Source organism: Dermacentor variabilis, chromosome 11 (genome assembly GCF_050947875.1).
Source record: "Dermacentor variabilis isolate Ectoservices chromosome 11, ASM5094787v1, whole genome shotgun sequence".
Lineage (NCBI taxonomy): Eukaryota > Metazoa > Arthropoda > Arachnida > Ixodida > Ixodidae > Dermacentor > Dermacentor variabilis.
This window is the reverse complement of record NC_134578.1, coordinates 75,117,661-75,143,519: the sequence shown is the minus strand read 5'-3', so window position 1 is coordinate 75,143,519 and position 25,859 is coordinate 75,117,661. Positions and strand designations below refer to the sequence as shown.

General features: G+C 44.6%; 1 long non-coding RNA gene across 1 annotated transcript; it reads left to right on the top strand.

The window, feature by feature from the left end:
* The first annotated feature begins 3,281 nt into the window (after positions 1-3,281).
* Positions 3,282-24,601, top strand: LOC142564517 (uncharacterized). The gene is made up of 4 exons (XR_012824582.1): positions 3,282-3,423; positions 6,465-6,538; positions 12,490-12,568; positions 24,482-24,601. It is a non-coding gene; the product is annotated as an uncharacterized LOC142564517 (long non-coding RNA).
* Positions 24,602-25,859: the final 1,258 nt, after the last annotated feature.

The window sequence follows — 25,859 nt, the reverse complement described above, 5'->3', positions numbered from 1 at the left end:
TTTCTGCTTGCGTAGCCCTGATGCTACTCCTTTTTCACTTCCCCTCATGCAAGCCATCGTTCGACAGGAACTTGAAAACTTTGGCCTACATTCTGTCTGGGCTGTCACCAACCGCAGAGCCCACGAACGCCCTTCTATGTTCGCTGCACCCCGATGCTTCTCTCGGCGTTATCGCAACCCGACTGAGCGGAGAACCGCGGACGACCAGCAGATATGTTTCACTTGTCGCCGCATTGGTCATGTCGCCAGATACTGTCGCAACTCGTGGCCCTCAACACCTCGCATGCAACCAACCTGACCCGTTTTATATGGAAGTTTCCGCAATGTTTCCCCCACCGCCGAGTCTAACAGCGCCGGCCACTCTGCTAGGAACACGTGGTACAGTAGCTCACCATCGCCGCGCGGACAGCAGTCTCGTTCACCGCAAACATGTTGCCCATCTTCTGGTTGGCCGCAGCCACGTCGTCTTTCGACCCCTGTAGATTTTGTCGGCACTCTTTCGGAAAACTAAGAAATGCAGCCCTCGGAGGTGGTGCTGCATTGTTCGATACTGCAGCGATTCCTCTGTGTGTGCCCACAAAGTGAAGTGTAATTGACGTTAAAACAGACGGCTTACCTGTCCAAGCACTCGTCGACACGGGAGCCCACGTATCTGTGATGAGTGCTAGCCTACGTAGACGTTTAAAGAAGGTCCTCACCCCAGCAGCTCCCCGAGTGCTTCGTGTGGCCGACAGCGGCGTGTGGGCTGTACCTTGAATTTGTACGGCTCGTATAAGTATAGCCAGCCGCCCTATTTCTGTTCTCTCTGCTGTGATCGACAATTGCCCTCATGACATTATCCTTTGATAGGACTCTTTATCCCATCATTCTGCTCTAATCGACTGCGCCACCGGCGTTCTTCAGTTGGAAGTGCCCCAAGTCGCCGATGCTCCGAGCACCACTCCACTGCACTTCTTTTCGCTTCGAGACATGCGTCTGTCACCTGAGGCAGTCACTTACGTCGCTTTCACTGCACATCCACAGATTCCTGGAGGTGAACATGTCCTTCTCCCCTTCATCGACGTGCTTTTGTCCCGGAAAGTTGCCCTCCCGCATACGCTGGTGACGATTACTAATAACAACGTCGTTCTTCCGCTTCTGAATTTAAGCCTGGGCCCTCAAGTGCTTCCCGCCGGCATGTTCCTGGCTAGCGTTTCTAATACTTCCAAATTTGACATGGAAAGTATGAATGCCGAGAGTGGTTTCTTAGCACCAATTGCAGCTCACAGCTCTGGTTGCTTAACGGATGACTGGGCGAAGATTATTTCACCTGACCTTACCACTGCACAGGCCACAGACATACGTCCCCTCCTCGAATCGTACTTTGACATCTTTTTTTCATTTATTTAAAGCAATATACAATTTTCAAGTATTTTACGCGAAATCACCACAATTAATGCCACTATGACTTCCACACTTTACCAAAAAGTCGCGGTAATTCTGTATATCCACGGCATATCGCATAGACTGAATATGATTAGCCAGTGGACCACTGCAAAAGTTTTTTTTTTCACTGCCGATAAAATGCAGTCTTTGTGCAGATTGACCGGTGCGTCTTCCTTCAAAGAACCTCCATGCAATAAGAGACATCAGTTAGTTTATTGTCTGTGCTGGAGGATTAGTTTATAATCTGCCTTTGAACTGTGGGTCCCACTATGTTGGTCAGAGCGAAGAATATCTTAATGACAGCCTACGGGAGCATCGGTACAATGTGATAGCACTGAGAGGGGGTTTTCGGATGCCCACTATAGAAATTGATGGCATAATAAGGCAAATGCCACAAATACGGTGGCGTGTAAGCCGGTATATGGCGCTCGCTCAATCGTGTGTAAAAATTGAATCGTAATCAGTTAACCCGAGAAATCATCTAAGCGGACTTGATTTACAGGTGTGGTGCCATCTATGTGTAAAAACCGTCTATTGCCCTTTATAGCAAGGAGCTATATTTCATGCGTCTACGTAGAAATTTGATGCGGGTGGCGCACACGTGACCACACGTGACAGATTCAGCTATATATTTGGTCCATTTCTTCAATATACAACACTTTGTAAGTCTGAGCTCGTGTGTCGTAGCTTCTTCTCGGTCCTCGTCTTGTACGAAAAAAGCTACATTCATCTTCGCCAACCTCCATGATTCTAAACAATGCTTAGCTTAACACAGTTATAAGCCGCTGTGTGCTCAAAAAACACATTTGCAGCATTTTGAAAAGAAACAAGTAACCTTAAATGCTTCCTAGGTGTTGTGCGCGAAGTCAGCTTTCGCGAACGGGTACTGAATGAAGCCGTTATATGGACATAGACGCGGAGCCACCGCAACTAAGCCGGCAGCTCTGCAAAGCGCCAGACAGCCTTCACCTACAGTCAAGTGGGATTTTACGGAGATTTACATAAATTCATAGCACAGCTATATCATGCACAGGGCACCTGATAAAGAGCAAAACCAACTAGGCTAGCATTTACTATCGCCACTCTCCTGTCAACCGGTATCAGTATAGTGATTCACGTGATAACAAGAGGATTGAGTTCTTAGGCGAAATATGGGATTGCTCCTGCGTAAGAGAAGTTTTAGAAGTACCGGCCAAGAGGTGTAAGCTGAAATTAGGTGGATATGCCGACACTAAACGATAATGCGCTTGAGAAAGCGCCGTAGTTATGTAATCATATTGCACTGAAGAAATCTAGAATTAATTTAGTGATAGTAACTCAATCGCTAGAAGTAGACAGGAGTTTTATAGAGCTGCAATTATGGTTTCGTAGTGGAGGTTTTATTTTAATGAGCCATATATCCCGGTCATCTTGAAAGTCAACGCTTACTGCGAGAGCCAAATCGTCTATACTGCCAACGCCACATCCGTAAGGCCCCACGGGAACGGTTGATCGCCGTACATTCTTTCAATAATAAAACTGGAACTGAATGCATCGTTGACCGTTGTTTTCCATTTGCATAACGTTGAAGATAAGGCACGAATCATGCGCACATATTAAAACTAGGAATCCTGGAAAAACACATCTGGAAAGAATAGGGAAAACAAAACTATGATGCCCTACAGGACAAGCATTCGTTTCAATCTTTTTCTCTTTACATGCACATCTTCCTTTACATGTGCCGGTCTGTTGTGACTCCTTGCGACTCTTGCGTGACTCTCCAGTCTTGTGACTCTTGAGTCATACGCGTTAGGAGGCATTCTTAGATAAAAACATATATCCATCATATGTTCTTTCAGACTTCTTATTACAATCCCCTTTTATTTTTCCTAAGAAAGCTTGAATATATATTTGCCAAATGTACCCCGTGGCCTGAACAGAGGATTTGCGTCCGACACATCTGACACAAGGCTGTGGGATTCACTTGGATCTAACACAGAATAGACAATATCAATACAGGTAAGCTGATTATTTCGAATATGGATAAGGCAGAATTGTAGGTGTCTCAAACATCAATGCCAAAAAGATATATTTTACAGTCCTTAACGCTATTTAACACAAGGCTCAGTACAGTAGCACATTCTTTCGATTCAAATTAATGTTATTTTAGTTATCGGAAGAAAGGATTCTTCACCATCGACATGTCCTAACGTCACAGAAGAAGGCCGTACAAGCTGGTCTTGTTGAACGTCTCTAGCAGGAAAGCCCTTCATTTCCGTTTCGCGTTGTGTGCGTTTTTAATTATTGTTTTTATTTTTGAGCCATTTCCTCACTGTCCACTTTCTAAACCATATATCCCAACCGCAGTGGGTCATAGAAAACTGGAGACTAATATCGGGTAGCCCTCCCTGCTTTCCCTCTTCAGCTCTCTCTTCTTCGCCACACGGTGAGCGACCTCATTGGAGATCATGTAAGAGAAATGCATATCTCTTGCCGCTAAGAGGGTGAAATGTATTAAAAGGGTGACCGTTAAAAAGTTGCAGGATCATTTCGTAGTTATCTTATTCAGTGCATCTTTCTCATTTGAATGAGGCGCACGAATTTCACCAGCGCATTTCACCAGCACGCATTTCATCAGTCTGTGTGGCAGAATCCACGAGCCACAACAGCCAATCAAGAATGAAAACCATTCACGCTTGTATCCCTACTCTCTGAATGGTCACCTGCTTTATCAAATGATGGCATAGGTCGCAAAATAAGAGCTGCTGATTTGTTTGAGCGTGTTGCCGCAGTCACATGAGCAATATCATTCTATGAAACAATTTTTCCTGTTACATCGCTTCTCTTAAGTACTATTGCGCCATAACAACAAAAAAGACACAGACGGGAGTTAAGAAGAGCACACACCAACCGCAAAATTTCAACTAAATTTATTGTGCCTCTGAATCGGTCTATATATGTGAAGCAGTGTAGACTCCACATGCCCTTACATGAAGAAAACGAACTGCGCATTCGTATAACATACTTATGAGTCATGCAATGCTGCCTCCAAGAAACTTGGTTCTTTTTGTGTGCGAGCCAGGGAAAGGAAACTAACACACTTATCACCCAATTGTGCAATCATTTGCGCTTCAGTTATTTCGCCGTCGAGCTGGGTCCTGTCACGGGATACAATCGTGCACACAACTGGTGGCTTCTTGGCGATTCATTGTCGTGATCATGGCTGCAAACCTATTGAGGGCGATTATAAACACACATTATAAACAAATTTGAACAGAACGCGCTGACGAATAAATTTCAGTATTTCATTTCAGAAATCAAATGTTAGGAGTATATATCCATTCCTATGCCCGGATTACGAAAGTCAAGTATCGTTTCTATTGCTTGCCTCAGTCGAAGGCTGCCCAGCTCCTTTCCTTTTAAACCGACTAGTGCTTATCTTCTTGCAGTCGATACGGTATACCAACGGGTTACTATAAAAAATAAGCTCCCAATGTAGCCACGGTATTCGTGTGCATCTGCACAACTAGTCGGGAAAAATATGTACGGTGCCCTAGATATTATGCCTCGCATTTTCCATTGTTAGGTGTCATATTGTGAGGTCTCCACAATGCATATGCTTAACTAGCGTGCCCTAAGGGAACGTCAGCTAGATTCAATAGTTTTTGTTAGAAAGTCAGATGCACATAGCTCTTTTTGCCATCTCACATATTTCAATAGGTGAAACACACCTGAACTGCACCTGCGTATTCACAATATTTGCAACAAAAACACTACCTGAGGTTTCGAGTTATTCCACAAAGTATATTTCTGGTGCGCACGGGGCTTTCTTTTCTGTTACCCTTTGTGCGTAGATTGGGGTATATTAAAGGGACAGATAACCGCTCAGAACATCAATCGAGATAAGCCTGCTCGTAGAATGATTCTCTATCGCAGTGGCTAAAAGGAGGCATGTTTTCCTCGCGAAACATAGATTTATAGTTTTAATTCATTACTAAAAATCGCGAAAAATTACCTTTCGCGTCCCACGCAGCATAAACATGAAGCTGCATAAGAGGTCCATCACATGAGCTTCTCCTATAGTGTACGCAGTACCTGATCTACTTATTAGTGTTTAAATGAATATATTTTTTATCCTTAAACGTTTTTCTTGACTTACAAAGTGTCACTGAGCCTTCGTTTGTCGTGAGGAGAAAACAGGCGTGGTCTTCGCCCTTGTTTTCGATGAGTTGGCTTGGCTCGTCTAACAGACAGAACAATGACGACGGGGGCCAGGCAGCCCATGATCTAGGCGTGTACTCGGGGGAAAGCGCAGTACAAATATAAGAAATATCTCTGAAACAACACGAACCCATTGCACCAGCTTTGTATTTTCAAAAGTGGATGAAAAGATCAAAATGTAGATGGCTAATCACCGTTACATTCACTCCTGCGAAAGCCGGACGAAGGGCTGCTTTTACAATTTTCGAGGCGGCTGTCGACGAGGGCCTTCTACTTTTTCTAGAGGCTGCTGAGATCAGAAAATTATGCTGCCTAAATATCCACACGCTTTTGGAAGTAAGCGCTCCAGATGTAAACGCTACCAAGGGTGAGCTTTGCGTTGCGCCATAAGAAACTAAGTCCTCAAAAATTCGCGTCAGTCCCTTTAAGACGTAAGTGTAAAGGCCATCAGAAGCATTCCATAGGCCGACTTAGTTAGGCGGTCCCGACTTTTGTTATTGAGAATACCTAAAGAATACCCGAGGTCCATAAATTATCGTTAAACCATGGCAAGTTACATTTTTGCGAGTGCTCACGGCAAAAAAAATTAATTATATGGTTTTACGTGATAAAACCATTTTCTGAATCTGAGGCACACCGTAAAAGGGGACTCCGGAAATGTCGACCATCTGGAGTTTTTTACCGTGCACCTAAATCTAAGTACAAGGGTGTTTTCGCATTTCGCCCCAATCAAAATTTCGCCGCTGCATGTTCAATTATCATAGAACGTCTAACTTGATTTAGACAAAGCTTAAAATATTGTTTTCTGATTTCACTTCTCATGTTTTTTCTCGAAGCAGAACAGCGGCAATCAAACGACCAGCATGAAGAAAGCGACAACCATAACAATTTTTGCTGCCTTCTGCCTGATTAGGTAAGAAAAAACTGTATATAAGGTCCTGTACTTTAGTTAGCTTGCCAGCACAACATAGCAGTTTTTTTTCCTGTGTGGATTTTGTATCGCACATTTTCTATGTGCTTTATGGTCATTGAAGCAATCATATTCAGAATGCATATTCGCGGCTTTTCAAGAAACACTTATATGCCTATGAACGGCGGTTCGTGATAAAATTTTCCATTGTTGGTATGAAGCACAAGGAGTCGTACTTCACCCCAAAAATCAGGAAGCAAACGTCCCTAAATAAAAGAATCATTCTTAGACTAATGCAGATCAAAGGTCATGGTATTCTTGAGGACACCGATATTGTTGCAGTCAGATATAATATGATAGCTCACGTAGTCATCTTCCAGAATGCAAACGTCAGAGATATCGCAAGTTTGAGATGGTAGATTGTAAATGAAGTACTGGAGCTGACCGACCATTGTGCCAAGGATACGCCTGATCTAGCAGAAGACGGGCAGAAGGATACAAACTAAATGAAGTCTTGAAAACCCGAGGACACCTAATCACTTCTAATGAGTCGTGAATGCGAAAGCATTAATTCAGAAGTGAACGTCGCTGAGCGGTCCTTCGAGTAATCAACTCCTCGGGGCCAAACGAGGACGCTCATGCGTTTGACCAACGCCTCCTACACAGAACAAGGCCGGCGCACTCGAACCCGTGACGTCATGGTACTTCGTCCAACTGCCACAAATTCTAAAGGGGACGCTCCCTTGTAAGCGGTGGCAATTTTGACAACACCGCGTTTGTACCGGTGCGTTTGCCAATGGAAATTTCGGTCCATGTGGCCCAGTCATAAAGCAAAGTGCACATGCCTGCTATCTAGCACATGTTGGTTCTGCCTAGTGACTACAACAGTCAATTTCTCAACGTGGGGTAGTAGGTTCGAAACTTGTGCCGCCAACGTTTTTTCCTTGGGAATTTATTCAGCTTGTAATACATTAATTTGCTTATAGCGATTATCGACGTGCAGTTAAAAGGCAGACGAAAGTTTGCGGTCAGACGGAACGCACGAATAACGCAAACTTCCGGAAGCAAGGGGGTGGCTGACGTGGCGTCGCAGTGATGCCCTCTCCCCTCACGCAACACCTTGCACGCTATCGCCCAAGCAGGTGAACCCTTTCATCCACTCTGCTTCATCAAGGCGCAAATTGAAGTGCCATTTAGCTGCTACAAATGCCAGCAGACTTGTCGCTCTATGGGCCACTGGATGTATCTGCATCAAACTTCCCTAGCAATGCTTATCGAGTGCACAATAGAAATTTTAAAGTTAAGACGCGAGGCTTAGCCGTTTGTGGAGAACACCGACAAATGAATTTACGAAATTCAAGAAAAGAGTACCAACATGCATTTAATGTCTCATTTAGGCGAAGTCAGGCTAATTACAAAGTAATCTGCTTGTTATTCGCTGGAGAGAACATTCTGAAAACCAGGCTGCTTTTGGTGGCGAGAAAAGCACAAGAATCCGGAGCCTGCAAATAAATTATGTGGTCCATGAGTTTCATGCAAAAGACAGCTAATAGAGACGAAAGCTACATGCTTTGCACGGATGACATGCGTTTCTCATTTCAATGACCTTAAGCTATAGCTGTAGCATTACGGTTCACATTAATTGTTGAATTCTGTTGACAGCAATTTTGGCAAAATATGCTTGTGTGTCACATTCGGTTTGAATGTTGTCAGATTGATGAGGATGATGAGAGTGAGCCACACAAGAAATGAGAAAACAAAATACTAAACATTGTTTACTCGCCATAACATGGCTATACTGTGTAGAAAAAATAAATAAACCGTTGTACGCACAATTGTTTACCAACAGTAGCTGACGCAACGGGCCACATGAATTTGTGCTTTTTGCGCCATTTAAACCTGTCACATTTACATGCCGCTCCGCATCGTCAGTGTAGTTTCTTCAACTTTTGTACCACTTAAGATGTCAAGCGATGAAAATTGGTGGCACGATTGCCGGCCGCATACTTAGAACCCCGCATACCGTGGACCCATATTCTCGGACAGCTAGAAAGCATCGTTATTTTGAACTTCTCTCCGGGCTACCCGCACCGCTTACAAGGTGGATCTAACTGAGAGTGCAATGACAGCGAAAACCCAAACATTGCTAGCAGTGTGTGTTAAATGTCTAATTCTATATTAGGCGGAGTAACGACCGAAAGGAAGACAACACTAAAATCCCAGCGGTAGCGCCAGACCTGGCCGTGGAAAAGTGTCATAAAAAATTACGTTTCACATTCGTCCGTGGACCCATATTCTCGGACAGCTAGAAAGCATCGTTATTTTGAACTTCTCTCCGGGCTACCCGCAACGTTTACAAGGTGGATCTAACTGAGATTGCAATGAGAGTGAAAACCCAAACATTGCTAGCAGTGTGTGTTAAATGTCTAATTCTATATTAGGCGGAGTAACGACCGAAAGGAAGACCACACTAAAATCCCAGCGGTAGCGCCAGACCTGGCCGTGGAAAATTGCCATAAAAAATTGCGTATCACATTCGTCCCTTCTTTATAAATGTGTAATAGTTCTACCCAGACTCATCGCTTGCGTTAGCGTTATTTCGAGAACATAAAACACTACACCATTCTATTAGAGCGTTTCCACAATGTACGTAGACTCCGAGCAAAAAAAGACTAGTGCAATATACGGCAACACGGTGCCAAAAAACTACCAAAAAAAGAGGTAAAAGACAGGCGCTGGTCTTCTCCGCCTTTGCTGTCTCGTTTTCTCGCGATGTTTCTCCGTAATGAAGCCATGCCAACAAGCTCAATTTCAGGTCCTTTTGACGTTACTGCCAAGATATACGCGTGTTTGCGATCGTCGCTTTAGTAGGGCATTCCGCCTGGCGAAGAAATGGCCAATAATAATGATGCGCTATTGGCATACCCTTCGAAACGGGCTGGTGACAGTCGCCTAGACTCCTTGATTTTTGCAGGTATGCTATGGATAGTTTTTATTCCGGAATTTTTTTTATATCTCTTCGTAATCTTCTTTATCAATCAGAAGACTTCTCTATCTACATTTTACTTCTGTTGCCTGCAATGGATCAGCTCGCATCAATCTCTTTCCTGCTTTTCTTTTTCCCCCAACGCTCTAAACGTCTCTTGCTTATCCCTACTGCTGACCGGCTGATGCTGCCCTCTAATTTGAGTCCAAGTGTTTCTCGAAGGTGCACGTTACCGTCGGGTCTCACTGGGAGAATCTCTTCGCATGCCATTAGGATGTGTGGAATGGTCCCCGGATGTGCTGATTGGTCCCGCACACATGTTTGATCTTGTTGCGAATGTTTGCTCCGGTACGTTGTTGCCTTTAGGTAACCAGCTCGAGACTCAAATTGTTGGCCATTGACCTTTGAGTTAAGGGAATAATTCATGTTCTAATTTGTTTCTTCCCATTAATTTTAATCTCCATGGTATTTCCTGTTCCAATTCTTTTTATCCATTTCGCTGTTTCCGTTTATCTCACATTCTTGATGATGACTCCTGGTTCTCTATGCACACTGTGAATTTGCATGTATTTGTTTGTCAAAATTATTGAAGTCATCCTCAATTCTGTGACAGAGCTTTTTTGGTACATATAAGCTTTAGCCGCTCTTTTACATTGATTCACATTCGCGAGTGTTTATTGAAAACTAATTTTTCTCTGCGCTTTTCTGACTTCAAAAGACGCCCAACCCATGTCAGCCTACACTGCTTGATTTGCGCTTTTGCCTTAGGATCCCAAAGTCAACCGTCGTACCGATCTTTGGTTAACTTAGAACCCCGTTAACTTACCAACGCCAAATGTCTTCGCGTCATCAGGTGTACAAAAATAAATAATTTTGTACTGCTAGGTCTGACAGAGTGAGAAACGATACGGGATTAGAAGAATACACACTTTTAATAGGTGGCACGTGAGATGCATACGTACGCTACCAGGCTGCCGGAAACCAGTCCGCATGCGCAGAACGGGACACATCTATTACATGGATGCGCGCGTACGCCCGTAACCGCATGCCGCGTGCGTAACGCGCGACTTGCTGCGTGAAACAAAAGCAAGGCTTAAACGATGCATATAACTAACTCTGCGGCTTAACCGGGAGGCCTGTGGCCATTACCATGGCCACCGCGACCGTCCGGCCTGCAGATCACAGAGGCCACGCCATAAGTGAAACTTGTTATGCATCTGACTCTTGGTGGCGCTAAGAAGCATCCAGAAACACTTACACCTCGTATATATGGCATGTCTGGTTTAGAAGAACGTATCACGGCGGCTTAAACTGAAAGCATTGTGCAACGCTTCCTTTGCAGCGTACGCAAGGTATTGTGTATTACGTACGCCAGCGCTGCATAAGTCCAGCTAAAATTCTCTAATGACAACAAAGCGCCCCCAATACTGCGTTTTCACGAAGCGATCAGCTTAGCGAAAGTCGATTTTAACATTTGTGGTTTGCTGCCGAACTTTGTAAGCTGCTCCGACTTCTGCAATAGTAGCCTAATGTACACGCTACATGGTTTCCATGTGTATAGGATGAGGCCTACATGCTATTATAAGCTGAGACTTAGGGGGAATGGTGCACTCAACTGCTATCGCTTGGCAGGGCTCACCGGAACATTTTATCAGAGGAATATGACATGGCGAACAAGGTCTCTCACAAAAAGGTGGGGCCCATAATTTACTGAAAGCATATCTGCCGTTTAATTACTTCATCTAAAGTTGGCAGTTGATGCTCATTTGCGAGCATACTCAGGTAAGTGCGGACGAGATGGGGCTCTTTGAGAAAGACTTGCATGATTGAGCAGTCACGGCAGTCCCAGCGCAGACGAATGATGGCACTGTACTAACGCCAGCGCCTCTCCTGCACCTTCTGTACCTATATGAAACTTTCTAGGAAGTTTTCCAACCAGAAAAAACAGTGCGAAACGATCCTCTAAATCGATTAGAAGAAGAAACGTTGTGGCATGGTTTAGGCAGCGAACAGATGTAGCTCTTGTTCTTGTTGAAATTAGGAGGAGGAAAGGAAGTTAGGTATGCGATATAGTTCGTAGAACAAATAACCCGTGGTCTAATTAGGTCAGCGAAGCTTGGCTCATGGCATAGAAGCCAAATACAGTCACTCATTGCAAACAGTGAAAAGGTTGATAGGATTAGAAATTCGCTGAAATTGTGTGGAATGGGCAGGCAGAAGATTGAAAAAAGTTGAGGTATCTGGCAGCGCCATTCAAGCTACATTGTAAATCAATTACAATCATGTTGCTGATGAAGCAGTCTATTGGCATTACCAGCCTACAAGATGGTTACGTTGAAAATGGTGCATTAAATACGTTCTCTTGTGTAAAACGCATGTGTGCTTCCGATAAGGTATCACCGAGCATAAACTCACTGATTTCGCCAAGTTCAAGAGACCCTGCCTAGATTTTAAACATAAACCCATTACAGGCCGTCTGCACTCTTCCCGACTCCTGAGTTAGGAATGTCTACCACACAATTGTGGGAGAGAATATTTTGAAGAAGCGAATGCCGTAGTTGACAGAAAGCATTGGTATACATGATGTATGACTGTGTATGGGTAAATTCATTTGGTTTTATTTCTTAGTATAGAGCCAGAACGTCTGATTATTATACACGCCGTATTGCGGGACTCATGAATAATTTTTGCAAACTGGGTTTCTTTGATGCCCACTCAGCGATTTTCGAATTCACTCCTATCGTAGTACGGCCATCGCGGCTCTGAGCGAGCCCGCAAGATTGAGCTCAGCAGTGCAAAGCCAAAGCCTGTGTGCTGTGATGGTGGGTATCGGTACACTTTATTTGTGAATTAAATGTAACCTACCTTCACTGAAACGGCTTGTACGTCATTTATCAACAAGCGCCACTTTAAAATATTTCTTGCTATCCAAATGAGTTGTTTATAACGCCAACATTTCCACTTTCAGTTGCCAATCTCGCCCCCAAATAGAAGGCGGAAAGATCGTGGTTGAAGAGCGGATCGGTTCAGAATCGTGCAGAAAATTTGTGAGTAAGATTCTTAGTACAATTTTGATGTCATTGGAGTTGCAGTTCGGTTAGAACCTGAAATACTGCCCAGCAGTACAATATTTCATTATTCGAACCCCAAGAATTCCTCAAAAATAGATCGTCAGTATGGGGTCACTGGTTTCATGGAACACGGTTCCATGCTAACAACGCAGGACATCATGGCCAATGCTCTCACGAAGTTGATGAATGGCCGCCTTTTATAACTTCGTTCACCATGCGCTCAAAAGCATTATATACGGGCGGCGTTTTAGGCAGACCAGTCAGGTACGGGAACTGTCTTAATGCAGGGAACTAAATCACAGGTAAATGAAATTCTTGCTGTACCAGCCTAATCTCTACAGCTCCACTGTAAATAACGTTATGAATCTATTCGATCACATAGGCCTACTTTCCTGCCCTCGTACGTATAGAAAGAACAGTGGGCCGAGGAGAAAAAAAGTTGAACATGAATTCGCTGTCACTCGGACTGATGACACCTACGACAGCTCCTCAAACGAGCACAACTTGATGTTAACCCTTAAGGATGGTAGTAAACCGAAAATGTGTGAAAATTCCTGTACGTTTTTATTTGGCGGTACAGTTTAGAGCATGTGCAAAATGCACACCCACCTTTGTAAATAGAATGTAGTCTATTAGACAAAACATTAGTTTAGTCACAAGGAAAGTAGGCTTCACCGCACATAAGCATATCTTGGGTCAATGAGTGCTTCGTCACTGAAATGACCTAACTCCCTCACATGGGCTCGATCATCACAAAATTGGAGGACGCTTAAGCTCCGCCTTCGAGAGTGGAATGCGATAGCGTTATCGCACACCGTTCTCACCGCCCACTCATTCGCTCGGCATGCTCTTGAGTCAAAAAAAGACGAAACATGTGCCTGTGCAAGCGGAAAGAACCAAAGAACTTGGTGACTCGGAGGGAGAAACGATCTACGCGAGCCAAACGTCGTGATCGGCACGGACCGCCGGGCCGCAACGCGCCATGAAGGCGGACGCGATCATGTGGCTGACGCCTCGATGGGATCGTCATCTATCTCGCTTGGGAGCACCACGCAGACGCATGACTCCTCGCCAGCAGCACGGCACACATCGCAGGGAACGCTTTCCCACCAAACGCGCTATGGCGCAGCGATCACATCAGAGGCGTCCCGCATCGGACGCTGCACCTAGAAATCGCGCTGTGAGCGGAAAAAGGGCCGCGTCGCGTGGGCGAGTGGCGCGACACCTGTCGGGGCAGCGCCGTACCTTGCGAGGAGGGGGTCTTCTGTGTTTGCCGCAAGGTGGCTCTGCGTGCGCGCCAAGTGCTGAAGAAATGTAGCGGAAACGTACATGGCTATGCGTTTACTCCGACTTCTGTAATAAACATGCTCTAAATTACCGATATACACCGCAGTATAACTTTCTACGGAAAGTTTCTAAAGCAACACCGCATTCACTAGAGGCGCTTTTGTCCCGCTTTGCAGCATGGAACTCGTCGCTGAGTGGTAGCGTCTCCGTCTCACACTCCGGAGACCCTGGTTCAATTCCCCCCCAGCCCACCTTCCAAGTTGTTTGTGTTTACGAATTGCCTTCCACCATTTTTTGCTCAAGGCCAACGCCGCCGACGCCGACGACACCGGCTTTTCTGCGACACGAGCTGCTTAAAGCTATCGCGTTAATATGGAAAGTCGTTTGAGGAGATCCAGAATAAACAATCTGGTTGTGATAAATAGACTTCAACGTGTCATGTTTTGTCCATAGCGATGCGAATCTAGGGTCCATAGGGTATTTCAGATTGTCCCCTTTACCATCATGAGAGCTGAGATGGAGACTTCAGACTCACAACCCGTTCAATCGCGGTCAGTTCTACATCGCTACTGCTTGAGGACAATTGTGAATGATTATTCACTATTTTTCATACTGCTGAGCACTCACTCGAGAAGCTTTCTGCCGTCGTAAGCCCGACACAGACCATTAATGTCGTATTAGGTCCACTGATCGACTTAGAGTCTCAGTGGTATTTGTATGGCTCTGACGAGAACACCACTTCAATGTGAGGTGGGCGTAGCCCCGTTCGCAGGGCCACTCTTATAACTTCCTCTAGCCGTGCCATCGGTCCAGGTTTAAGATTCCCCAGAAGCAAATAAAGTACTTTTAGTTCACTTTTGCTTCATACACTCGTAGAGCAATTGACCGATCACAGACATTGCCTTGAGCATTCAGTGCTGTTACACCTTTAATGAGAGACCGGGATCAGGTACTCTCAGCGTCAAATGAAACGCGAACAACGGAGCACGTGGCCCGAGCACTAATGAAGATATAGTGTGTGCCGTCCAGTCATCACCAAGGAAAGACGCGCACATCTGGTTAGGCCGCACTGAGCAATCCCCCTGTAGTGAGATAATTTCGCTTCCGTTCTGGTTCTTATGTGTGAAAGGGAGAATAGAATAAACGAAAACAAAAGCCAGAATATTGCTGTTTCCGGATAGTATTGTGGCACAGTTTGTCGAAGCCATAAGTGCTATCGACGTCAAACGAAACGCGAACAGTGATGCGCGTGGTGAAGTTTGCACCGCCATCATAAGAGATAGATTGGCTCATGTGGTTTGCCCCTTGTGATTCATTCTTTAGGTCGGCAAAGTTGTGCAGCGTGGCACCGTCGGAAGCCGCGACGGTAACCGGCGCGCACTTGCCGAGCACGGTTGGCTGTTTGATTGCCAAGCAAGGGTAGTGCGGCCAAATGGGATGTGCGCCCCTGTCACTGGTGATGACTGGACGCCGCGCTCTACTAGACCTTCACTTATGCTCGGGTCACATGCTCCACTTTTCCAGTTTCATTTGACGCTGTTAGCATGTACAGCTTTACTTGCAGGTTGTCAGCTGATGCGGTCGTCTACAATTATACGAAGGAATCTGTGTTGATTTACATATTGTTTACTCGAAAATTGTTCAGTCGAAAACGTTTCAGGGACTGTCGTGTTCTAGGTTGAGAATGATTGGCAATAACTAGCCCCCGTAGACGGAAAAATCTAAAGTCTTCTTACAATAATATAGTCCGTTGCAGTCTCGTTCCTAGTTGCGGTCCATTTCTTAAAGTAAAGATAACCCATAAAACACTATCGTGCGCGTAGATTGCGACACCTATCGAATAATTCTCCGTCTGTGATAAACAGCGAGGTAGACGTGTAAGTACATAGTGGAAGAAAAGTGGCGATATAACACTGCTCTCAGGAACTTCATAATTTACAGGAACAGGATGACCCGTTGCACCACCATTGCGTAAGTTCATTTTTCGGTGCGATAAGTAACCCGACACGTCACCAAGTGATCCGCCTTCAGCACCAGCCTACTTGAGGGCTTTGAAAATGGCCAAGTGTGGGAGAGAGGGAAACGATTATTGCTAGTCCAACGTCATTGTTTAAGCATAGAGATGCTTGGTATCGTGCAGATTCTAGCGAGGGTGCCAATTCCGCAGTAAAGTATGCTGCGGAGAGGTTGTGACGAAAGCTATCCGTAATATCAGGAACGAATTTACTCCGGCGAAGTAGATATATATATATATATATATATATATATATATATATAAGCAAGTTGTTTTTTCATCCACTTTAATTGCCAATAATTTATCATTTCCTTAAGTTATTTAAGCACAATTTCCCCTAAGTTGTCCTTGGTGAGTTTCTTAGTTGGTCTCTTGATTGGAATAATAAAATCGCCTTATTTCCCTTTCTTCTCGTTCATTACATAACCACGGTCTTGAATCCGGCAACATTGATGCCCTCCGGTAGCATGCGTGGGTTTATTGATCAGCTGTCTTAATCCAAAAAGACCACGTACTCGTGACGCCTTCGGCAGAAAGGATGTTCCACATGCACTGCCAGGGTGTGTGAGTGATGAAATTGGCTAAGACTCCTAATATTAGTTGTAGTAGCAAAAGATAAATACCCAAGAAAGTGGATGGAAAAAAGGCACCGCGGTAGCTTGCTTGGTAGAGCATCGCACGTGTAATACGAAGACGCGTGATCGTTCCCCACCTTCGGCCACTTGCTTTTTCATCCCCTTTAATTGGTATTGATTTATCATTTCTTAAATTCAAATAGTAAATAAAATTTCCCCTATGTTGTCGTTGGTGACTTTCTTTGTTGGTTCCTTCTGATATGATTAATGAAAATCGGGCTCATTTCCCGTTCTTGAAGTTCATTACATAAAGAGGGTCTCGAATATGGCAACATTGACGCCTTCGGGTAGCATGTGTGGGTTTATTGACCAGCTGTATTGACTGGAGGCGTCATGTACTGTGGCACAATGATGTTCCACATGCGCCTGTGGCACAAGGATGTTCCACATGCGCAGCCAGGATTTGTGAGTGATGGCATGGGCTAAGACTCCCAAGGTTAGTTGTAGTAGTAAAATGTAAATACCCAAGCAAGTTGATGGGAAAATGGCGCCACGGTATCTCGCTTGGTTCAGCCCCGCATGTGTAGTGCGAATGCATGTGATCGTTCCCCACCAGCGGGCAGTTCTTTTTTCATCTACTTTCGTTGCCATTATTTTCTCGTTTCTTTAATTGGATCAGTAAGTATCAGTAATTTCCCCCTTGTTGTCCTTGGTGTCTGTTTCTTGGCCTTTATGATGTGATTAATAAAAACCTGCCCTTTCTGGCTTCCTTTGTGCTAACTATATATATATATATATATACGCAGGAAAGAGACGACGAACTTTTTGGGAGACTTCTTTTTCTTACTTAACGTTTTCGGCTGGTGGACCAGCCTTCGTCAGAGTACAGTACTGAAAGGGTTAAAAAGCTTTTCACCTAGAACATTTTTCACTGAGCAGGCCGCTTGAGCTGCTACTGAAAGGCTGGTCCACCAGCCGAAAACGTTAAGTAAGAAAAAGAAGTCTCCCAAAAAGTTCGTCGTCTCTTTCCTGCGTATTTTACGTCGGGTCCAGCGTGCTGAACTTTGAAGAAAACCCCTATATATATATATATATATATATATATATATATATATATATATACATATATAGCTAAAGCTGTGTATGTGTTGTACATGCGTTACTGTACTCTGACGAAGGCTGGTCCACCAGCCGAAAACGTTAAGTAAACGAAGTCTTCCAAAAAGTTCGTCGTCTCTTTCCTGCGTATATATATATACACATATATATATATATATATATATATATATATATATATATATATATATATATATATATATATATATATATATATATATATATATATATATATATATATATATAGATTAAACGAGAAGAAATGAACGTTAACTGAGGGGTCCGGTTTTTATTAACGATATCTGAACTCTATTGGACGGGAAAATAATATACGAGGAGGTGCTCGAAGCTCATGTGTCCAGGGGCATATTGGCGCCTTCCACCTTCCTGACCTGGTAAGTTAATGGACCTTGCATTGCCTGGTCGGAGCCGGCTAGCTGCGCCACGCAGTTCTCCACTAGATTGCTGTCTTGTTATTTGGCTTGCAGATGTGCTTAGTGCCTTCTCCGGTAACATGTCTTAAGATGCGTCCTTATAACTTTACAGCATTACAAGAGAGACAGTTAGCACTGTAGGACGGAAGGAGGTTTGTGGCAAGTTCTTGTTTAGACACTGTTATGATGAAGGACTATTTCCAGTCCAATGGGTCTTTAGTAGAGTCGCAAATATAATTGTTTTCATCGAACAATCATTTGTGAAAGCATTCGGTAACATTTCTATTTGATTGTCATGTTATTCTGCCGTCCTGCGATGATGTGAGCACGATAAAACTTCGTCGCAAAGAGCACGTTGTCTTTTGGTATGGGTACCGTGCGCTTAATTACTGGCACTTCCCACCGGGGCTGCGATGTTAAATTTGAGCGTAGTCGACACAACAGCAAACTTGCACTCAATGTAACTTTGCCGCATGTCGCGCTTCTTATGGCGCTATTTTCCTCCAGCGCAGTGCAATGAAAAAGCAGGGGTCGTTTTCAGGGCTGTAGTTCGAAGGGTGATGGTGTGGGCTAGTTGTTTTTCCATTTTAGATTGCGTGGTACTGTGCGACGCAGGGACAAGGGACGCAAGAAAAGCAACGTGGACAAGCGCCTACTGCCAACTGAAATTTTAGTGCCTGTTGCAAGGTGGTATATATAAAAAACATAGGGAAAATGACATAAAAATATATGTGCTTAAGCAAGCCGTCCCTGGCCTTATCACGAAGGGAGTTAGCATTCTTCGACTAGGGCAGTGCGAACTGTGAGCGTTGATGGCATCTTAGAAATGCTTTTCTTCTTGATTTTTCATCTTTATTTGTTGTTTTTCACATATATATTATTATATTGTTGGCTGTAAGCGCTTACCCTCGTTGTTTTCTTGCGTTCCGTGTCCCTGTCTCGCGCTGTACCACACAATGTAGTTCGAAGTTAAACATGTTTAGACGAGCGTACCTGGTCATCCGTATGTCCTACAAGGAAACCCTTCACATGCCGAGCTCCTTTTCGGTACTGAAAGGGTTAAATAGCTTTTCACCTAGAACATTTTTCACTGAGCAGGCCGCTTGAGCTGCTACTGAAACGGGTGGGGTGAACGACGTAAACACACAAGTGTTAACGGCATAGCCCTGATAACATAATACAGAAGCCAAATAAAGATTTGGGTAGCTTTTCGCACTTTAAGAGTGATAGCTGAGGCAGGGAGCTGATACAATATTGTCCGTAGATTACCTTCTCAACAAGTGTAAACACGACGCACTCCGCAGAGCAGTTGGATGCCTTTCCCCGGAAATAGTTTGAGACCTGTGGTGTGGCGGCGCGTGGGCGCATATACAATTACATTTGATTGCTGTTCTGTATTTACTTTACACGAACAAAATAAAGCCGTTCAAGTGATAGCGTGCCACATGACTGTGTCAGATGTTATCGCACATCCGGCCTCTTCAAATAGATCGTGCCAATTGAGCCCGAACGTTGTGCACTAGCGCGCCTGAACGGAGCAGAGTAGTAGAAAGGGAACGCCAGCTGCCGCAGTAGTGCGTCTACAATTCGGATTGGTGTTTTCTTAGGCGCCCTAACACATACTGTTCCCACATCTGCAGTAAATCTAAGAAAAATAGAAAGTTAAGTGGTGATTGCTTGCTACATAGGAACAACAAAAGTTTCAAAATTACAACTGCATGTGTTAAATCATCGGTCACGGACCGAGAATTTCCAACCCATATCGGTAGGTATCAGTCCAATCGCAATTCAGCCAATTTTCATGAAACCTTGTCTATCTTTATCTACATTATCGTACGTGATCCGACCCTTATACACTCTTATCGGTCTTTATAACTCTTGTTGGATTTTATTCGACCCTTAATTATCAACCCTTATCGCTGTTCAATAAGCTTATATGAATTGCTGCAACTATCATAACCCATTATCGCTAGTTAGCATCTTATCAATCTGTACTCGAACCATTATCAATCGTAATGTGGCCGATATAACCCCTTATCACTCCTTCTCACTCTTATCAAATCATACACTGCTTATCTGTGTGTGTTGCGTGACGTGAAGCGCATCCATCCTAATAGATCGATGGCTTTCCGTCAGTGAAGGAACGCCCCCACGGGAAGGCGGATATCGGGACCACCGAAGCGCATCGTGGATGTAGCGAATTTCACGATAGATTTTCGCAGGAGCGAACTTTTTCTGCTGTCTACAATGCTCCAAGTCAATTCTGCATGTGGTCCTGTAGATGGCTTTAATTTTTACCATACTCAAATTTTTTTAACATACACTTCACCAAAAGTGCTCCCATTTGAAATTTGTTTTGTACCGCCGGTACCACACAATAACATGGTTCATATACATTCACCTACTACAAGCCAAGTGTGTTTAGCCAAGTGGTAAGACACTCTTCCTCTGAACGAACGGTCGTATGTTCGAAACTCACCTTTGCCGGCGTTTTAGAGCGCAGATCTTAGGCGTCCGATTCTGGGTCTAGCATCGCCGTCCCTCGGCGTAAATAAAGTTTTTCACCGCCACCACCACTACCGCACGAACTCACGCGAGCTACTGCTCTCACGTTCGTCGTCGTCTTCTTGCGCAGCTGGCTCGTTGGCGCACCTAGGCCATACCGCTCGAACGCGCTCGTGCTACTGCTGGCGCGCTTATCGTGTTCTTCTGTAGCTGGTTCTGATGCCGCTCATCATGCGAGCGGCTATCCTCCACAGTGGTTATGTTCCAATAATAGAATGTTCATCATCATCATCATCATCATCATCATCATGCAGACGTTCCCATGCTACCTCTCGCGCTCTTGCCATCGCTCGTGCTTTCGTCGTCGACTTTGTGCGCAGCTGGCTCGGGAGGCGCTTATCATGTCAGCGTTCCAATACTGCGCCTCTCTATGCGTAAGCGCTGCCGAAACTGGCCCACTGCCAGTCGGTGCGGTTATTTGGGTCTCGAATTCATTGCCTCAATTTATCGCGAAATGAAAACGCGCATACAGCTGCACTCCAATTTCGCATTGGGAGTATCGTAATCGTGGGGCATTTTTTTCCTTTCGGGCTTACTTTGTCATATACTTTATTATTTTGATAGCGATTACTCTGACTTGAAAGACGGACGAACAGGTGCGCATCCCCAATGGGTAAGAATACAAATGAATACGCATTTGAAAGCGAGTCCGGTGCCAAACTTCGTCGTCATCCTCTCTTTCTGCTATCAATCTTCCAATTAGGTTCCAAACCTCCTATGAACACAACAATCAAACCAATTAGGTTTACTGCTAGTCATTGGGCGTTTGCTGAAGACACCAAGACAGAAACTTCGTACTTAATACAGGAATTGGTCACGAAAATAAATGTTTCTGGTAGGGTGCATGTGTTCAACTGTTTTCGATGAAGGGTCACAATTTACCCTGTCCTTAGCGGAGTCAAATCCGCAATATATACAAGGTGTCCCAGCTATACTTAGCCAAAGTATAATTACGTGCTAGTGCCCTCTGGAGACGACGTGACCAAATGCATGTTGTTTACTATTGTATGGAGTAAGTTACACTGTATTTAGTATTCTGTCTCATTGTATAATTAGTCAATAATAATTAACCAACTTTGGAAGCAAGGAAGTTAGGCGAAATATTCCATTTAAAAGCTTGTAGAGCCCTTAGCAAAACGTCCGACGCACTACTGGGTGCTTCCCAGCAGCCGCTTGTGGCCGCTCCGCTAACTTATGCTGCGGGAGCTGCCAAGCCACGCCAAGAGCCGAGAGTACCCTTTCAGCAGTCCGTGCGCCGCCCTTCCGTTCCCATCTCCTGGGCCAGCCGTCCTGTTGCCAACCCGTGGCGCACGCAGGACAATCGGCCTTTGCATGTAGGTATCCAGGATACGTCGCAAGGTTCTGCCGTCGGGTGCAAAGAGTCGACAATGATCTCCGGGCGCGTCGTTATCCGGTCGACTTCAATCCATACTACACTCCATCCAACCCGCCACCAACTCGTAATCTGACTGATCTACTGTCTCTTCAACCATCGCCGCTCACCATCCCCACGCCACCGGTCGCTTTCATCGATGCGTCGGGGTCCGTGTCAAACGACGAAGGAAACTACACGATGCATTTGCGAGGCAACAACTGCGCAAGTTTCGAAATGCCGAAGTCCTTGTTCCTTACCTAACGATTTTATTCACCTGTCTTTCGAAGCTGTCACTACAATTGCTCTTCTTGATACAGGCACAGCTGTTTCCTTTATGAATGCCAGATTTTTCTAATCACTTCGCAGGGTAACGACAGCTCTTTCGGGAATGTCACTTCGAACTGCAAGTGATCAACCCGTCTAACCAGCCACAGCGTGCGCAGCCCGCCTCCCGATTCAAGACGCTATGCACACGTTATGATCTCTAGTGCTCCTATCAGGTTCCACGCATTTATGGTACGATATGATTTTCTCTGTTGCCACAACGCTGTGATGTGTCGCGTTCGCGCTCAGCTTAAGTTCACGCAGTGCAGTGATCTCACCTTCATTGATCCTCATTCTTCTGTGTGTCCACGCCGGCGTTTTCAAGACGTGTGAGCGACTTCGGCACCGCTACTACTGGCGGCGAATGTTCGCTTTCGTTCGGAATTTCGTCCGCTCTTGCAGTAAATATCAGCAACGCAAATCTCCACCTCACCTCCTAGACGGTGAACTCCAAACTCTGTTATGCCCATCGCATCCTTTTTATCGTGTTGGTGCCGATTATTGTGGTCCACTTCCCTTGACTACGTTCGCCAACCAACCGGTGAATTATAGTTGCCGTCAAGCACTTTACACGCTATGCCGAGAATGCTGCCCTCCCAGCTGCTGCAATGTTGGAAATCTCCACATTTATACTGCGCCGTTTTGTTCTTCTTCATGGAAAACCTCGTAAACTCCTCAGCGACCGAGGCCGCGCCTAAATGTCTGATGTCTTTCAAAAATTGCTGGCTGAGTGCGCTATTGTTCATCACGCATGCACTGCCTATCACCCGAAAACCAATGGGGCCACGGAACGCTTTAATCACACCCTTGGTGATACGCTCGCTGTGAACATCGCATCCGACCACTGCGATTAGAACCTAGTTCTCCCATTCGTCATTTACGCCTACAATACCACAACGCATGCCACTACCGGTTTCTCACCCTTCTATCTTCTTTGTGGCCGCCTTCCTTCTCATACAATCGATTCCATTCTGCCCTTCAATTCAGATCAATCACAATGCCGGTCAATCTTGGACGGCGCAAGACGAACGGAAGACGCAAGACGGACACTTCGGCTGATCACAATCGCTAAATATCAAAACACGATGCTCGTAACTCGACTCTAACTCTTTAGCAGCAACCCTCATTTCTCTGTCCGACCGATCCGCACACCAGGGCTCGCTTGAAAACTACTTCCTAAATGCGATGGACCGCACAGCGTTCTGCAGCTAACTTCTCCCCAGAACTACCTCATAGAGGAAGTTGCATGGCTGTGTAACATGCGTCGTCGTAACAGCGAAGTCATCCACGTCCAGCGGCTCAAGCCGCATCATTATTCTGCGGCCTCATCTTCAGACTTAGTCGTCAAGATGGCTCCTTTTTCCGATGTGGATTTGTAATGAAGAAGAACGCCTGGACGTAGGCAGCAGGATTGCCAACAGCGTGGCGTGCCGCAGATGCTCGAGCTTAGAGACTGTGCTCGGTGAAGCGATCTACCCGTCATCGGCCCGTCGTGTCGTGTAATACTTCCTTTACACGTGGTCTATCATTTATCCATCGCACATTAAGAAACGTCAGCTGAATAGTAACGAACTCCTTGTTTTGTTCAGGCAGGACAGCTTTAAAAAAACAGGTAAAATATTACCCAAACACGAGCACAAGGTTGCCGACCACAATACTGCCAAGATCATATATATATATATATATATGTATATTGTCATTATTGTGGTCGGTAACCCTGTGCTCATGTTTTTTAGAGCTGTCCTGCCTGAACAAAAAAAAAGGAGTTCGTTACTGTTCAGCTGACGTTTCTTAATGTGCGATGGATATATGATACACCACGTGAAATACGGTATTTCATACTACCTGAAAGAAACTCGGATGCACATGCGCAATTGTGAAGTAAACGAAAGAAGCTCTCGCCTACTTCGCAGAAATACACCTCCGGCTCGCTTTGCACATATCTGTGAATAATCCAATAAAAGATGCATTGGCATTGAAGTCGAAAAGTTTCTGAATACTATCCCTTTTGCACTTGCGCCTATTCTACAAGATAGCCCACTACATCTTTACCGCAGATTTCGGGAATGAATATAGCGAAAGGGGATCGTAACTTGTAATTTCTGCAAAATATCCGCGATTTCGTGACTGCATTCTTTCTTTTCTAAAATAATTATGGTGTCTAATGCTAAAAACGCGTGTGCGTTTCTTTTTTTACAGAGATGCGATGAAAACGGTGGATGCCCTTTCCACTGTCGTGGCTGTAGCGGTAAAATATTCTTTGTTAAAAGGGATTCTTATTGTTACTAAGGAACATTGATATTGCTATGCTTGGACCAAAATAAAGTTCATTGAAACAGCTTCATTGCGGTAGTTGCGGTCAGTTTGCTACCATGTATTTAGAAAGCAATAGCTTGTAAAACGCCGCGCCACAAAGTTACATTTACATCTCGAAATTTTAATAGAAAAGTGCGCGCTGCTATACCACTTGTGGTCGCTAGCTTTTTAGACGATATGCTATGGCCAAACGCATACCATAAAATGAATTTCTTTACTTGCTGCTTCTAATTTGCGAAACTGGGGAAGGTCAAGCTTATTGAAATTGAAGAATGGGAAGAAATCTCCAAATCGACATTCGTGCTTTACTTTGAGTGGATGAAGGCGTTTCTTAAACCGTACAATCTGCCTAAGGGACAGACTAGATTAGCAACCAGTCATCACAGTTAAAGTGTGGGAACGTCAAGTAACCACTAGCAAACCAGAAAATTCTCGCTCATTGAGAGCACAACGCTCTGAACACTTTCTTATCTAGGGTCGCAAAATATGCATACTCCAACCGTGGATTGAGGCATACAGCACTGCAGACACCACTTTTTTGAAAACATTTAGCCACCTCAATTACGCGGGGCATATGAGCACATGCGTAGGGCCAAATGAGATTTTGTCTCCCGCCTCTTATTTGTGGCATAAGCTCAAATAATAATAACAATAACTTCTTCATTTCCGTCAGTGATGGAGGAGACTGCGGGTAAAAGTCGCTTTAGAGGCAAGAGACTTGACTTGAGCCCGCAGCCTCCTTTTACAAAGCAAACAGGAATTGAACAGGAGATATATATACATAGCGATTGACTACATGTGAAATATGCACAAAAAATAAACGCAAAAACACAAATTACCTGAAAAACGCTCTTCAATTATTTAAGAAAAATTGAGTGACGAAATGTTCACGTAAAGCTCGTACATTAGTTATATAATTATCAAGACTTGATTTCAGAAACAAATGTAAAAGTGTTGGTAGTGTGTATCATATCTTTTGCGTAGGATAATTGGCACGCTGAGTGACTACCTTCCACTGCTCAGTAAACCTTGTGATGTAAGAATCTGTGTTCCTGGTGAGATTAGATAACTCCTGAAGAAGCTTTAAGTTCTCTTTTACCTCCCGTTTTAAAGCTTCACTTAACTTATAATTATAATGGTTAAACACGGGTATTATATTTGCTTTCGGAAATAAGTCTGATGTGTGGGCATTGTAAGGCAGGTTAAATAGTACTCGCAACAATTTTTTCTGAAGTATATTTATCTTTTCTAGATTCGTACG